A 16,080-nucleotide genomic window follows, 5' to 3' on the forward strand; every position below is an offset into this window, starting at 1 on the left:
AGGAAAGGGACCTGCACTGTGTCAAAGGGCTGCTGGGGTGACTTTATCAGGCACTCTTGGAACCGACTCAGGTAACCTGCTGTCTCCACTTGACATGAAGCAAAGCCCTGGCTTCCGAAGGCACACGTTTGTGATGTCTGGAGACTGGCCAGGACTCTTTCGTGTGGTATAGTGTTTTCCCTTCATTTTGCAGCTTTCGCTGCCTTCTGGCTGCACGTCGCCTTCACTGTCTGTCTTTTTATCAGTCTTTGCTTCACAGTTAATATACTTGACTGTGAGTTAAGAAATGGACCCGTCTTCCCCATGTGTTTGCTCAGGTGTCCAGAACAAGCGACAAATGGCTTTGTTGCCATGGTTATTTTTCATGCGGTAACATTAAAATTAGCTTCAAGCTGAGCCTGTGTTTGTCCTGTTACGGCTTCTGTGGTGATCATAGACCAGACAGGTTCATACGCTGGCAAGAAGCAACGGCAGCTTGGTGTGGACTTGGGTGGTGGGTCTTTACCGTTTTATCTGAGTGTGTTGGGACAGCAGTAATCAAAAGCTACATCAAGGGTCCTTTTCTGCATCCTTAAATTGATGTTATCTGTCAGGTAGGTAACTCCATACTAGGCATGCTAATAATTCTAACTGCAAAAGCCAATAGAAAGCCAGGACTGTTTTGAACTAGCTAGTTAGCAATATATCCTAGCAGCACCACTTGCTGGTAATCTAAGAGCTATTTGAAAAAGTCATCACGGAATCTTAATGTTCCTGCAGAAAGAAACTGAGTGGTCGGCTAAGCCAGACTTTATCTTAGGAGCAAGAGGCCCAGGGCCAGACCGCTGTTTGCCTAGAGTCACGATCTAGTAGTCAAAATAAGCTTTACTGAAAACGAGAAACACAGCCATGCTTTCTAAATTTGTCTTCATGGTAAATGGCTGGAAGGAAGGCGAGAAAGGCTGACCTGGGAGCTGGGGGGCTTGATGGATGTTCCGGGTGAATTACAATAAAATCGAGCAGATTTGTTAAAATAGGGGGTTAAGTGGTGGTTTGAGAAAGACAAGCACCAGAATTAGACATAAAGGATGGAAGAAAATCAGCTCTAGGTTTGCCAGCCGAAGATGCTAGTGTTACAGTCATCTGAGAGGACAAACGCCAGCCGCGTCCCTGCTGGCCAAACCCTTCCACCCGGAATCTCTGCAAGGAAACTTGGCTTTCGACTCAGAAACAGCCCCCACGTTCCTACCATTCAGTCTACAAATGTCCCAGAGTTAGCTTGCAAGCGTGTGTCTAGAACTTGTGAAAGGGAAAGCAGCGATCAGGTGAGAAGAGCAGGCCAGAGAAGGAAGGATTCAGCCGCGGCAAGCTGAAAGGAACGGGAAATGCAAGAATACCAAGGACAGAAAGCCGCGGAGCCGTGGGGCTGTTTATAGGTGGGTTTGTCATGGAGACCCTAGGAATAATACACACGTTTGGGGCCTGGGCAAAGGGGAGATGGCTTTGCTGAATGGGTGTGATTCATTGTGGGTGGATTGGAAGAAGCTTTGAGAGATACTGAGGTGATCATGAAGCTTGCTGGGAGAGTGGCCAGCGCAGGCTGTGGGAAAGGCCTGCCTGGGGTTAAGGGAGGTAGTGAAGGCTTATCGCCCTAGAGATAGGAGGCTGAGAGGTGTTCTGTTGTTTTTTTTCTGTTTTGCTTTTGTTGTTGTTTTTTCTGAGAGAGAGAGTCTCATGTAGTCCAGTCTGACCTGGAACTTACTGTGTAGCTGTCGATGACCTTGACTGTCGGATCTTTCTGCTTTAATTCCAAAGTGCTGGGATTACAAGTGTGTGCTGCCACTCTGCTTAGTGGTGCTGGAGACAGGGCCCGGAGCTTCCTGCGTGAGAGGCAAGCGTGCTCTCCAGACTGAGCTGTCTTCAGCTTAAAGAGTTTGGGGAACTACCCACATTTTAGGTGTCAGAGAGCCGTACAAAGCCAACGGGGAGAAGGTAAGTGGTACAGCCACCGAGGATCTGAAGACGAGACTTGCAGATGGAAATTAGTAATAGATGTCGAAAGCTGTGGCAACCAAATTCATAAAGACTAACAATAAATAGTAGTAGTAGCATAATAAACTGATTAAAGAGTAACTTGGCAAGACCAAAGAAAGAGGAAAGGAAAGAACAAATGGATATGAAGAGGGAGGAGGGGAAGGCTGTAGAAAAGGTGAGAAGACATGGACCTGTTGACAGGTGCTTCAGGATCTGGCCAGATACCCAAGGAGCAGCAGCACCTCAGCTCTCATGGAGCAGGAGTGTTTGAGGGGCCGGAGGGCCTCCATGTTGCTGAGGCACAGGTTAGAGGGCAGCGAGGCAGAGTGTCGTGTGTCATGTCCACCCCACCCCACCCCACCCCACCCCCACCTCCCAGGGCAGTGAGAAGTGCTTTCTCTCCACAGGCTGTCTGGGGGTGACTGAGGCTAGTTTGGACAGTGCTCAAGGGTTTGTTGAGATGCCTGGTCAGAAGACTGGGTGGTTCTAGTCAGGGTGGCAGAGGGGGACTGGGAGGAAGAAGCAGGACAGACAGCTGTGGACCCAGCAGCTCCGAGTCAGGATTCTGGCAGGCAGCCACAGCTTGCGCTGAGGAGGAGGAGGAGGAGCGGCGGGAGGAGGGGGAGGATCCGGAAGAGTGTGCAAGCAACAGAGCGCCAGAAGTGCGGACGGAAGAGCAAGCCCGGAAGCTGGTCCTCCTGTTTGGAAGTTGTAGGTGCTTTGACTTTTTAAAAAGATTATTTTTAGCCGGGCGGTGGTGGTGCATGCCTTTAATTTCAGTGCTCGGGAGGCTGAGCCGGGCAGATCTCTGTGAGTTCTACAGAGATCCAGGACAGGAACCAAAACTACACAGAGAAACCCTATCTTAAAAAACAGAAAAAAAATATTTGTTTTTTAGATTTATTTGTTTTATTGTATGTGTATGAGTGGTTTGCCTGTGTGTGTGTTTAACATCCCTGCTCCTGGTTCTCTTCAGAGGCCGGAAGAAGGCATCACATCCAGTGGAACTGGAGTTGGTTATGGTTATGATGGGTGCTGGAAACCAAACTCAGGTCCTCTACAAGACCAAGTGTTTCTAACCAGTGGGCCACCTCTCCAGGTTGGTGAAAGCTGGTGGTTGTAAGTTCAGTAATGTGGTAGTCTGAATGTGAAGCATGCCCCACAGTCTCAGGTGTTCGAACCCTGGACCCCAGTTGGTGGTGGTGTTTGGGGAGATTTAGGCGGTGCAGCTCTGTGGAGTAAGTATGTTGGGGATGGAGCCCAGGGTTTCATCCATGCTGGGCAAATGTATTGAGTTTTATCTCCAGCCCCAGATGTATGATTTCTTAAAGAATCTTTGTCTTCAGGAGTAAACTAGGGAGAATGTATGGCAAGTAGAGTGTGCCTTATTTATGGAGACGGTCTGTGCATAAAATCCTTACTAAACAGAGAAAATACCTTCATGAAAACTGGTGGAGCAGTAGGTTCACTCGAGGAATAGGTGGCAGCAAAAGGTCTGTTTTTCAAATTTCTGCACTGCAGAGTGTGGCAGAGGGTGTCTGGGGGTGACAGAGGGTGGCTGAGGGTGGCAGAGGGTGGCTGAGGGTGTCTGGGGGTGGCTGAAGGTGTCTGGGGGTGGCAGAGGGTTCTGAGGTTGGCAGAGGGTGTCTGAGGGTAGCAGAAGGTGTCTGAGGGTGGCAGAGGGTGTCTGGGGGTGGCAGAGGGTGACTGAGGGTGGCAGAGGGTGGCTGGGGGTGGCAGAGGGTGTCTGAGGGTAGCAGAAGGTGTCTGAGGGTGGCAGAGGGTGTCTGGGGGTGGCAGAGGGTGGCTGGGGGGTGGCAGGGGGTGGCAGAGGGTGGCAGAGGGTGGCTGAGGGTGGCAGAGGGTGGCTGGGGGTGGCAGAGGGTGTCTGGGGGTGGCAGAGGGTGTCTGGGGGTGGCAGAGGGTGTCTGGGGGTGGCTAAGGGTGGCAGAGGGTGTCTGGGGGTGGCAGAGGGTGGCTGGGGGTGGCAGAGGGTGGCTGGGGGTGGCAGAGGGTGGCACCTACATCTGAGTTCCGTCCTCCTGTCTGGGTTTGAGTGCTGTAGCTTAGTAGTAAAAACTTCAGTCAAACCTGATTCCCTAAGAGAAGAACAGTTGATTCTTCTGGGGTGCTGGGAATGGCCTCTGCCCACCAGGAGAGAGACCCTGTGGTGTCAGCCATGTCTCCAGAGCTCAGGCTGGTTCCTTCATTCATGGTTTCTGACCTGCTTGACACTGACTATCACTTAGTCTTGTTATTCACCTTTGGTCAGGTTTTTTGTTTGTTTTGTTTTGGTCTTTGATGCTGGAAATATCATTCAGTAGGAGAGAAAAGAAAGTGGAAATGATGCTAAAAACTGCAGTCAGCCTTCTAGGACCCAGATCGGTGCTTGTTCTTACTGTAGAGAAGGAACTTGTAGGGAGCGGGACATAGTTCAGTCTGTCAAGTGCATGCCATACAAGCATAAGAAGCCAGCGTCTGAGCCCCAGAACCTGTGTAGGAAGCAAGGCATGGTGGGTGCACATCACTGATTGGAGGGAGACAGATGATGGCGTCCACATACACAGACACACATGTGCACTCACACATACGTGAGCATATCTGCTATGTGTGTGTGTGCGCACGCACGGGGACACACACACACACACACATAAATCAGGAAATATTTATTGTTTCAGTGACTTTTAGACTCACCCCAAAAGCTTCAGTGTAAGGAAACAAGCCAAGACTTATGACCAAACTGAATCTGTTCCTACTGTTAACAACATCAGCGATTTTTAGAAAAATAAGAATAGTTCGGCAGCCGGGCGGTGGTGGCGCACGCCGTTAATCCCAGCACTCGGGAGGCAGAGCCAGACGGATCTCTGTGAGTTCAAGGCCAACCTGGTCTACAGAGTGAGATCCAGGACAGGCACCAAAACTACACAGAGAAACCCTGTCTCGAAAAACTGTTAAAAAAAAAATAGTTTGGCTTTGTTGACAGTGTGTTGTTCGTTTATCCAAAGACCACGAGCATGTGCTCAGGACCCCAGCATCTGAGCAGTGGTTGGTAAGGTTTTAGCATCATCATTGGTGATTTTGCAATAGGAAAATGGGGTCATGTGAACAACCTGGGGGAGAGGAGATCGGACTTTGCAAGCCTGGGGAGGCTTCCCTGAGAAGACATGAGTGAGTATGGAGTGAGTGAGCTGTAGAATATACCAGGCTGGTGGAGAAGGCAAGCTGCAGAGAAGTACCAAGGAGAGGACCTTAGCACGATGGGAAAATCACAGACAGTCTGGTGTTTGGACTGTAAGTTGCCTGGTGTCTTAGGTTTATGTTACTGTGATAAACACCATGACCCCAAACAACTTGGGAATGAAAGGGTTATTTCAGCTTACAACTCTCAGGTCACACTGAGGAAGTTCAGGGCAAGAACTCAAGGCAGAAACCTGGAGGCAGGAGCTGAAGCAGAAACCATGGAGGAATGCTGCTTGCTGGCTTGCTCCCCATGGCTTGCTCAGCCTGCCTTCTTATACAGTTTAGAACCACCTCCCTAGGGGTGGCACTGCCCACAGAACCTGGCCCTATGGCATCACCAATCATGAAAATTACTTACAGACTTGCCTACAGGCAATCTGATGGAGGTGTTTACACACACACACACACACACACACACACACACACACACACACACACAAAATAACAACAAAACCCAAACCAAACCAGGTTTGGCAGCAGCAAGATCAAAGAGTGAGCTCAGTCCGGTGGGAAGTCAGAGCCACTCCCAGAACAATGGGACCAGAGTAGAGTTTCAGGGTGGTTCCTCAGGCAGCAGTGGAGAAAGCTGAGTGACTGGAGGTGGAAGGGGAGTGAGGTGAGTTCTCTGCTGAGACCGGATGCCTGGTGAGGAGGGTGGAGGCAGAATCTGGTGCAGCTGCTCCCTGTAAGCAGAGATGCATTTCTGGAAAGGAATGAGGAGGAGGGAAGGCCAACACTTGTCTCCCCACTGCTCTGCTGAACAGAACCACTCTCTCCTAGAACTGTTAATAAGTAATCCAGTGGCCAGGAAGCGAGAAGGCAGAGGAGAGCTGCCAACACCAACAGAAACAACATTATCAATTCACTCTTCTACCCCAGCACTCCAGAGTTCCCTGCCTCGTACTCAAGAAAAGTGTAGTGTGTGAGCCCTGTTGTCAGAATCAAATCCTGGAATTTTAACATTCCAAGTCAACCACACCCTCCCAGTTTCCTAAAACCCTCTCCTTCCCTGGAGCCCCATCCCCACTGGCCTCACCCAGCCCCTGCACTTCCCACCACTGGAGAACCATAAAAACCAGTATTTCAGGGTCCTGGCTTTCCTTATTCTGCTGTGTTTTTCTGTCTGTTGGTGAGGAAAGGGAGGACAGTACTGCCTGCAGAACAGGTCTACAAGGCCTGAGACAATGTGAAGCTACTCAGACTTAAACCAGGGAGGGACTTTAAAATCAACTTGGATTCTTTCTTCAGTGTTCAAACAGCTGGTGGGAAAAAGACCCGACAGAAAGGGTGCACTGGAAGGGGGGTGTGAGAGGGTGAGGAGCATGCAGAGGGGTGGGGGGTGGGGAAGCCACTGTTCAGAGGCCTGTGCTGGGCTGTGCCCGGGCTCAGGCTCCGTGGGACTGCTGGGTAAATATGGGAACTTGAGTTTGTATTCCCAGCACCCACATCAAAGCCAGTGGTAGCATGTGCCTGTAACCCCAGCACTGTGAGGGGTGCAGATGGCTGGCTCGCTGGAGCTTGCTGCTCAGGCCACCTAGCTGAACTGGTGAGTTCCAAGTTCAGCTAGAGACTTTGTCCCCCCAAATAATGTGGAAAGCTACAGAGGAAGACGTCCAGCATTGACCTCTGGCTTCCACACGTGCATGTACGCTCCACCCCCAGGCTGCTGATTTCATTGCACAGACCTGTCCATACCTGGAATCTGGGAGCTTAATTGACAGTTCCTGAGAGGGGTACACCATAGCATAGTAAGTGGATGCAGGAGAGTCCAGTGTGCGTGTGCATGTGCGTGTGTGTGTGTGTGTGTGTGTGTGTGTGTGTGTGTGTGTGTGTGCTACAATTGAAAGCAAAATAATTTAGGAGTTTAGAACTGGTCCCTTTTCTCTTTGAGTTTGAAATGCTTGTAGGTGGTGGGCTGGAACTGGGTGTCTCCAGTTTTGTGATGGAGTGAGGCCCACATAGAAAGCTGGAAAGCCCCATTTGGAAGGTGATCATTAGAAAGTGGGGTGATGGATCTCAAAGTATGAGGGTCAGCACTCCCTTTCCAGCCCGGTCAGTGGCCAGTTCGTTCTGCCACACTGAGTGGGTGCACGGTCTCAGGTGGGTGTTTTAATGGGGGCAGGGATCCTCTTCAGGGGGGATGTCCTTTGTGTGAATTGTAAAAGAAGGCAAATTCTGGAAAGAAGAAAAGCTGGCAGAGTCCTTGAAGAAAAAAAAGTCTGTTCCAACTTGCCTGTCTTGAAAAAAGAAACCCCAACATTCCTTGAGAAGCAGTTTTTTCAAAGTATTTGCCCTGGAGCCCTCCTTCCTACTCACCCAAGCTTACCTTTCAAAACAAACATTTATTCCTTTCTACTACTGAGTGTGAGGAAGTTCCCCTGAGCTAGTGCCCTACAAACAGATCCCAGAGGCAACTGCCACCCCCACCCCCAGGGCAGGACAAATGACTAATGCAACCCACAGGCCTGGGTAGCCCAGGAGATTCTGTGACAGGCTGCTCAGATTTTACTGAGCGGAAAACACACACGCACGGGCAACCGTACTGCTGTGTGCAAATTGAACCTTGGGTCCCTTTGACCCTCTGGAAAATGTGTGCCCCATGGAAAGAGATGAGTGACGCTTGGAAAGCTTGCATCATTTATCATAAGATGTTCCCGGCTCAAGGCATGACTGCAAGACAAATAACCGTATTGAAGTCAGTCTTTTCCAGTTCATCCACCAGCTGTTTTCTCTGCCTCCTGCCCTGTCCTGTTCAGCCCGGCTTGGTGTAGGTGGCTGGGCTCGCAGGCCTCCCAGTCTGTGCTTTCTGTTTTCTCTCCCCCTTCTCTGACACATAAATCTATTGGAATTGTTTCACTTCTAATCCCTATAACACACCTTCAAATCCAGTCCTCAGAGGCCACCTCTGCCTCTTTAATCTTATTAGCTTATAGCTAAATCTAAGCCTCTCTCTCTGATGGAATCATGATGCTGTGGAATAATGCTTTTGTACACTGGTTTAATAAAACGTTGATTGGCCAGTAGCCAGGCAGGAAGTATAGGCAGGATAAGTAGACAAGGAGAATTCTGGGAAGAGGAAGGCTGAGTCAGGAGATGCCAGCCCGCCGTCCAGGGAGCAGCATGTAATGGCACACAGGTAAAGCCCTGGAAAATGTGGCAACATATAGATTAACAGAAATGGGCTGAGTTTAAGTGTAAGAGCTAGTCAGGAGTTAGCCTGAGCTAATGGCCAAGCAGTTTTAATTAATATAAGTCTCTGTGTCTTTACTTGGGTCTGAGCAGCTGCAGGACCAGGCAGGACACAAAAAAGCTTTAGCTACATCAGGAGAAAGCAATTTCACCCAGCAATTCTTATTACTAGCTACTTTTTGTAAACTGCTCATCACTCTCGGTGTTTACTTATGTGTTTGAGAGAGGCATGTGTGCACCAGTGCGAGTGGGCACCTGTGAACTGGCAGAGGCTGGAGGAGGTGTCCTGTTCTAGAATTCTGCATTAATTCCTGGAGACAGACTCTCCCTGATCCTCCAGTCTCCAATTCTCACAGTGCAGGGGTTACAGGCACTCCTGGGACCACACTGAGCGCTTTGGGTGCGTGGTGGGATCCAAGCTTATAATGAGGTTCTCTTTTATGCACAACAAGTGCCCTGACCCACAGAGCCATCTCTCCAGTCCCTTAATACTTACATTTTGTCTCCAACCTGCACTGGAACAGTCTGGGATTACAGGAATGATCCTCCTGTACCCTCAGATACTTGGTTCACGATAGGCATTCAATACATATTCACTGATATTTTTATTACATTTTTACAATTGAGTCATAAAAGGCAAACTTGATTCCTGTTTTTTTCTGATCAGCAGTCTATTGGCTACATTCATAAGTTCATATTCTGATATGATGTACATCCAGCTTAAAGTCAGCTTGATCTTACAAACATAAACAGAGCTCTAATATTATCTAATTTCCGCTGTAGAGAATTTTTGTCATATCATCGGTCACATCAAATATTCCCAGAGGAGGATAGTTAAGGGCTTTGGCAGTGGCTTTATGAGTACCTCACCTGGGACCCCTCTATGAGACCTGCCTACATAGGCCTGGCTTGGAACTACCAGTAACAATCCACTACTTCCTTTCCCTGGGCTGAGTTGATCATGAAGCAAACTGCTTGGTCTTTCCTGTGAAGGGTCTAGGTATCTTTGAGGGATGAATACTGAGCTGAAGTATCATCTGGGAACCACAGAATCTTGGGAATGGCCAATGCCATCTGAGTGGTTCAGCTGCTGCCTTACTGTGGCTCATGCTTCTGAACATGGAGTAGGGCTCCTCACATACCCATTTCATCAAGCGAACTAGGGCTATCAACACTATGCTTTGGGGATAGATCACATCTCCAAGTGTCTGTGGTGGTCCCTCCCTATCTGCCAGGCAGATAGCTCCTGTGGTCTAGGACGGGATAGTCTTGGAATAAGGAGGGCTATCATACTGATCATATTTCCCCTAAGTTTTAGCATTCCGACATGCTTGCAAGTTGATGAGGGGCCACAAGGTTGGCATAATCTTAGAGAGAAGGCAGTTTGATAGGAATAAAACAGTTTTCACCTTGATCGAGAACACTGGGACTAGACACAGCTTCCTGGTGCTGGCAGGCTGTGGAGGTGAGGAGGGTGGATCCGAGTTGCTGCTGAGGCTTCAGCACATGACTTGTGCTGTTAGGGAACACTCCGTAGGAAAAACAACCCCTGGGCCAGGAAGATGGCTCCATCAGTAGCAACATGCTTGCTCTGCAAGTCTGAGGACCCGGGTTCGGTCCCCAGGACCCAGCTGTGGCAGTATGGCCTTGCCCTTGTAGTTCCAGCATGGAGGAGGCAGGTGGATTCCTGGGGTTCCCTGGCCTGACAGGCTAGTTTACTTGATGAGCTCCAGGCTGGTGAGAGAGCCTGTCTCAGAAAAAGTGATGGTGGCCCCTAAAACAACACCATCAGTTGTCCTCTGGCCTTCGTGTGTATGCGCACACCCTTGCACCTGCACACACACGTTTCCTGCTCCTATTTGGATTTTACAAAGAGTTCAAATTTACTTTTAAATTTGAGAGAAAATCTGAGCAGTTTTTTTATATCACATTCCACTCCTATGGCCTAGAATCAGTGTTACTATAGGGAGTGTAACACAAATACACAAAGGTAAGGTCAAATTGCCTTAGGTTTTTTTTTTTTTAATTCTTTTAGTTTATCATAACTCAGCTAGCTCCAGTGAGCAGCTGATCTTGTAAAACTGTCCCCTACTGCCCTAGCTCTGCCCAAAATTACTAAGCCGGAAGAGTCTAATTATATAGTTTTATCACGGGGGGGGGGGGGGGGGGGGGGGACGGGGGACGGTGAGAATTGGAAGTGCAGGAAGAAGTTTAAACAGCGCATGTGCAGCACTCAGAGCAGGAAGAGAGTCTGCTACCCTAATGACCAACTTGCCTTATGCACAGGTCGGTGGAATTCTGCAGAACTTTTTTTTCTGCAGGAATTTGGGCTTTGTTTCTTTGAATAGTTGAGTACAGATTAGTGCTCACCCAATTTCCTGTGCCTTTCACGGCTGCAATTGGAGCCCTGTTTGCTCCTGGCCCTTGCACCAAGGAAAACAATGGGTCTCTTCTTTTGGGTTTCACTTCAGGGCTCTTAGGAACAGGGGAGGGGCTAAAGCCCGACTTTACAGGTAATTAACAGTAGATAATGTTTGCTTTGCATTTTTTTAATAGCTGATGAAAGGTAGACTGCATTAGGCGCCCCATTTAGACACTGTGGTGGTTTTATACATACAAGAGCTGTCTTAGCAAGATGACATCGATTGTCTGGGTCACATAGATGACAGAACTTTTTTAAAACATAGAAAAAAAATGTGGTAACTAAGGAAGCTTGTAAGATGTGCCGGAACGGTAGCTAAGGAATTGTCCCTTAAGTCATACATTTTGGTCCAAGGTTAGGTGGTGAACAATTGTCATAACCGGTTGACATTTACTTAGGGTAACTTTCTGTGTTTTATAAATGTTTGGTTATGGTGGTTTTAGGTTTTTAATATCCCATCTCATCCAACTATCCAATACTATCGTCCTTTTTGTGTCTTTGTGGTAATTGGGTAGCAATGTTCTGAGTAAATAATATTTTGTAGACAGTCTCCCCCAAACATAATGTCTCTGCTTTTGGCAAGGTAGGTATAGGGTGTGTGGCCACACTGGAGGTCCAACACATTCACCTAGCCTTCAGCAGCACTGGATGTCAGCTCTACCAGGGATCTGAAGGGATGGCCTCAGCACCAGGGGTGGGGGTGGTGGGGTGGGGGAGTAGGTGGATGACAGTCTGGGCCTTAGGGCAAATATAACTCTTCATTTCAGAAAATAATCACCCTTTAAATCTAACCCCTGTTTGAAATGTGTAGGTGACATTCTTGGTAAAATGTCAAGACTGGGTCATGTCTGCCATGCTGGCATAATTTATTTTTGTAGTGAACAGAATTAGAAGTGAGCAGCCCTCTTGTTCCAGGGTACTCCCCCACTCCCCAATCCCCCCACCTCCCACCCCCGAGACAGGCTGTCCTAGAACTCACTCTGTAGACCAGACTGGCCTCACATAGATCCACTTGCCTCTGCCTCCCGAGTGCTGGGATTAAAGGAGGGTGCCACCACTGCCAGCTCCCAGGCCACTTCTAACTGGCCTTACCCATCAGCTCTTGAGAGAAGACGAGCAGATGTAGGTGCTTCAGCAGAGGATTTATAGATTGTTTAGCGCTGGAGCGGCTCCACAGGCAGCTGGGTCAGGAGGCCCACTCAACAACCACAGCAGAAGACTTCAGTCCCCTCTGCTGGTAAAAGGCACATGCTGTTGACTCTGATGTTATTTTGGGGAAACACAGAAGAGCACAAAGGATGAAAAGAAACCCTCACGAGGTGTGACCATGTTTCTTCTCATGTGACTGTCACCCTGTATGTGTCTCACCAGTCTGCTAGGGCCTTTACGTCCAAACATGGGAACGGACAAGCAGAATACTCTTTCCATTTGTCCTTGCCTCTTCTGTAGCCCACAGAGCCTTCCAGAACAGAGGCATTCCTCCCTGTTGGGTCTCAGGCCCTTCGTTACTGTGCAACCCTTACACACACTCCCTAGATACAGCACAGAGCAGGGTGGACTTTTGGAGAAGAGTCATGTGTTTATTCCTCTCTGGTCTTAATGAATCAGTTGAGAAGGCGGAAACTCAGTTGTACCCCTTTCCAGTTCTCGTTCAGCTAATCACAGGTATTGGTGGAGAACTATGTGTACAGTGATGATAAATGATAACTCAGTGCACGTGGGCTGGTGGTGAGTGTGTAAGAGCTCAGTGCCACGATGATACTGTTTGTCTGCCCCTAGGCTGGGATCTCATGTGTCCCGGGCTGGCCTTGAACTTGCTGTGTAGCCGTGGATTGCCTTGATCTTCTTCTCTTGTAATCTCCACCCCAGATGCTGAGATTACAGACCTGAGTGGCCACTTGCGGTTTGTTCAGGGTGGGAGATCAAACCCAGGGCTTCTAGCTACAGCACCAGCTACAATGTACAATTTTTACTTAAAAAAAAAAAAAACTATAACTATTTGGCATTCCCATTGATTATCGTGCAATAATCCCCAAATGACTTAAAAAAAAAAATGTGATACCAGGTTTAGCTGTTAGAGCCTAGGTAGGGGCTGTTCCATCCTACCCCCTAATTTATGTGACCCACATTAGTAATCTTCCTCAGGAAACACTATCTCTGCCATTACTTTACCCAGGGCAGCCGGTTTGGGATTACATAACCCGCCTTCTCATCACTGTCATTAAAATCACCATTAGCCCCATTGCAGCCACACAGGAAGTGATTGCTGAAAGCACCCGTTTGAAATAGGACTTAGATGGCGAACATGGGTTGATCGTGGTGAAGCCTCAAGAGATAGTCTGTATGCCTTAACTGCTCTGACTGGTTCTGTGGTCACATGTACATCAAGTTATCACTGTCAAAACGATGCGATGCTCTCTCCTCCCATGATGCTCAGAGATCAGATGCTCTCTCCTCCCATGATGCTCAGAGATCAGATGCTCTCTCCTCCCATGATGCTCACAGATCAGATGCTCTCTCCTCCCCATGATGCTCAGAGACCAAACTCTGTTACTTCTGTTCACACACGAATGGGTTTTTTTTAAAACTGTAAGCAAAGGGACCTCTCCATGGGCTATCAGTCTTGTCCTGAAACAATGACATTGTTCCTCGTTTCCAAGGGGGGCAGAAACAACAACGACCTCTCATTCCCTAAAGCAGCAGAATCCCTTTGAAGGCAGCCACAGCCCCATTTTGACTTTATTTAATGAACTTCTACTGTTAGGTCGACAGGTTTTTGTCCTGCTAGAAATGAATGTATTGCAAAGTGACAATGAGCTCACCCAACTTCTGTTTTAAACAGAGAGCTCCCCAGGGCTTCCAGACAGGCCGTCGCTTTCCTGTTTCATACTCACACTAAGCCACTTGGAGAAAATGGAGCTTCCAACCATGGTGGGGGCTTGAGGCTGTAAAAGAGAATTAAAACCCCAGTGGTGAGGGACCAAAGATAAACCTCCCTTGTCTCTTCCTCGAAGAAGGAGAAATGCTAAAGCAGGTGACCTAAGGATGGAAAGAATTATGTAAGCCTGTCACTCCGAAGAGCTAGTGGGCTGTCTAAAGACCTTGCTTCCTAATCGCAACTAACTTGGCCTTTTATGTCTTAGCTGAACTGTTTCATGCTCTCCGTAAGAAGGGAGCCTTAAGGCTCCTTCGGGCTCTAAGGCTGCTTGATCTCTCACAGTTAGCGTCTATGGCCTATGGATCTACAGTGTTTAACAGTGTGATCAGCTCTTTTCTTCAGTATGTGGGAAGTTTTAACAATTACCATTATGCGCCTGGAGAGATGGCTCAGCCATTATGAACACTGACTGCTCTCCCAAAGGACCTAGGTTCAATTCCCAGCACCCGCGTGGTGGCTCACAACCATCTGTAACTCCAGTCCTGGAAGATCTGATGCTGTCCTCATGGGCACTGCATGTTCGTGGTGCACAGTCATACAAGCAGGCAAAACATCCATACACAAAAAACCAATAAAAGATTTAAAAGAAAAAAGAAGAAAAAATTAGCATTACACATCACTATTTATTTATTTATTTATTTATTTATTTATTTATTTATTTATTTATTTATGTGTGTGTGTGTGTGTGTGTGTGTGTGTACACTTGTGCCACAGTGTGTATGTACAAACCCAATCAGAAGACAAGTGAGGGGACTCAGTTCTTGTTGAGGGCAGGGCTCTCTTGCTGCATCTGGAGCACCATTGTTTACTCCAGGCTAGCTGGCCCTCGGCTTCCATCTCCACCTCCCATTTCCTTAGGAGTCCTGGCATTGCAGATGTGCACCACTGGATCCGACTGTGGATGTGGATTTCAGGGATCAAACCTGGGTCACTGGGCTTGAGTGGCTAGTGCTTTTACCAGTCAAGCTGTCTCCCTGACCAACATGAGACTCTGTACATAAAACACACACAAAACAATGACAACATAAAACCTTCTCACAGAAGCAGCCATGTCACACACTGCTCTACAGAAGCCCTCTTTGAAACCTATGTAATTAGACCTGATGAGCTGAAAGTCACTAACTCAGTCCTGAGAGAGGAAGCATGAATCCACCAGAGCTGAATTCAGGTGGTAGGTTGCAATAATTTGGATTTGCTATGTGTATGTACATGCATGTGTACATGTTTGTGTGTGTTCATGTGAGGGAATGAGGGTATGGTTCCTCAGGGTGCTATCCACCTTGCTTTTTAAAATCAATTCATGAACTGTACATTTATACATTCACTTTGTTAATGTGTGTGGGCATGTGTGTGCTGTGGAGGTCAGAGGGCAACTTAGAGGAGATGGGTTTCTTCTATTGGCCTCTTAGGTTGTAGGCTTGGTGGCCAGTGCATCTTATCACCTCCCCCCGCCCCTGCCCTGAACTCAGCACGTGAGGATCTGCTTGCATTTACTTCTCCACCCTGGAATCCTATGTGCAAACCACTATGCTTGGCTTTTAGTATGTGGATTCTGGGGGATCAGACTCAGGCCATCATGCTTGCAAGGCAAGAACTTACCAACAGAACTATCCCTCTGCCCTTCAGGTCTTTCACTGATACAAATGACCAATATCAATACTAAACAACATAATCTTTTTTTTTTCCATTTTGTAAATACCAAGGAGACATATGGCCTCAATCATGCTAGATAGTGCTCCACCACCAAGATATATGCCCTCCTATGATCTTTAATAAGGTTTTGAACCTGAGAAACTGTTCTTGATGGCAATGAAGGATTATTAGCCAGGCAGTGCCTGATCTTTCCAGGCAGCGATAACCAGGAAAGGGCTTGTGCAGGTTCCTGGTGTAAATTTGTGCTGTACTGTAGTGGATTCTATGGCTTCTGGTTGTGTCTCTTACTTCTGACTATATGCCAGTGTCTTCAATCAGATCATATACATATGTGTGTGCATATGCATTTATACAGCTATGTAAAATACATACTTGTATTATTCAGCACACTTGTGTTAATCCTGGTACTGGCCTCACAACACTGAAAAGGGACCACTGATTTTTCCAAAGCCCAACAAGCTAGGTGTTAAACTTATTCAGAGAACTTGGATCTAGCTTACTGAGTGACTGGGGTGAGGCCGAGGCAGAGGTAGGGCCTTTCTCCTCATCGTATCTGGGTTAGTGTTTCTCCACGTTGTTCACTATGAGTCCCTGCTCAGGATGACCCAGGAGAGCCATGGCCCTT

The sequence above is a fragment of the Peromyscus californicus genome, unplaced genomic scaffold, assembly GCF_007827085.1.
Source record: "Peromyscus californicus insignis strain IS unplaced genomic scaffold, ASM782708v3 Scaffold_9__1_contigs__length_137607984, whole genome shotgun sequence".
Lineage (NCBI taxonomy): Eukaryota > Metazoa > Chordata > Mammalia > Rodentia > Cricetidae > Peromyscus > Peromyscus californicus.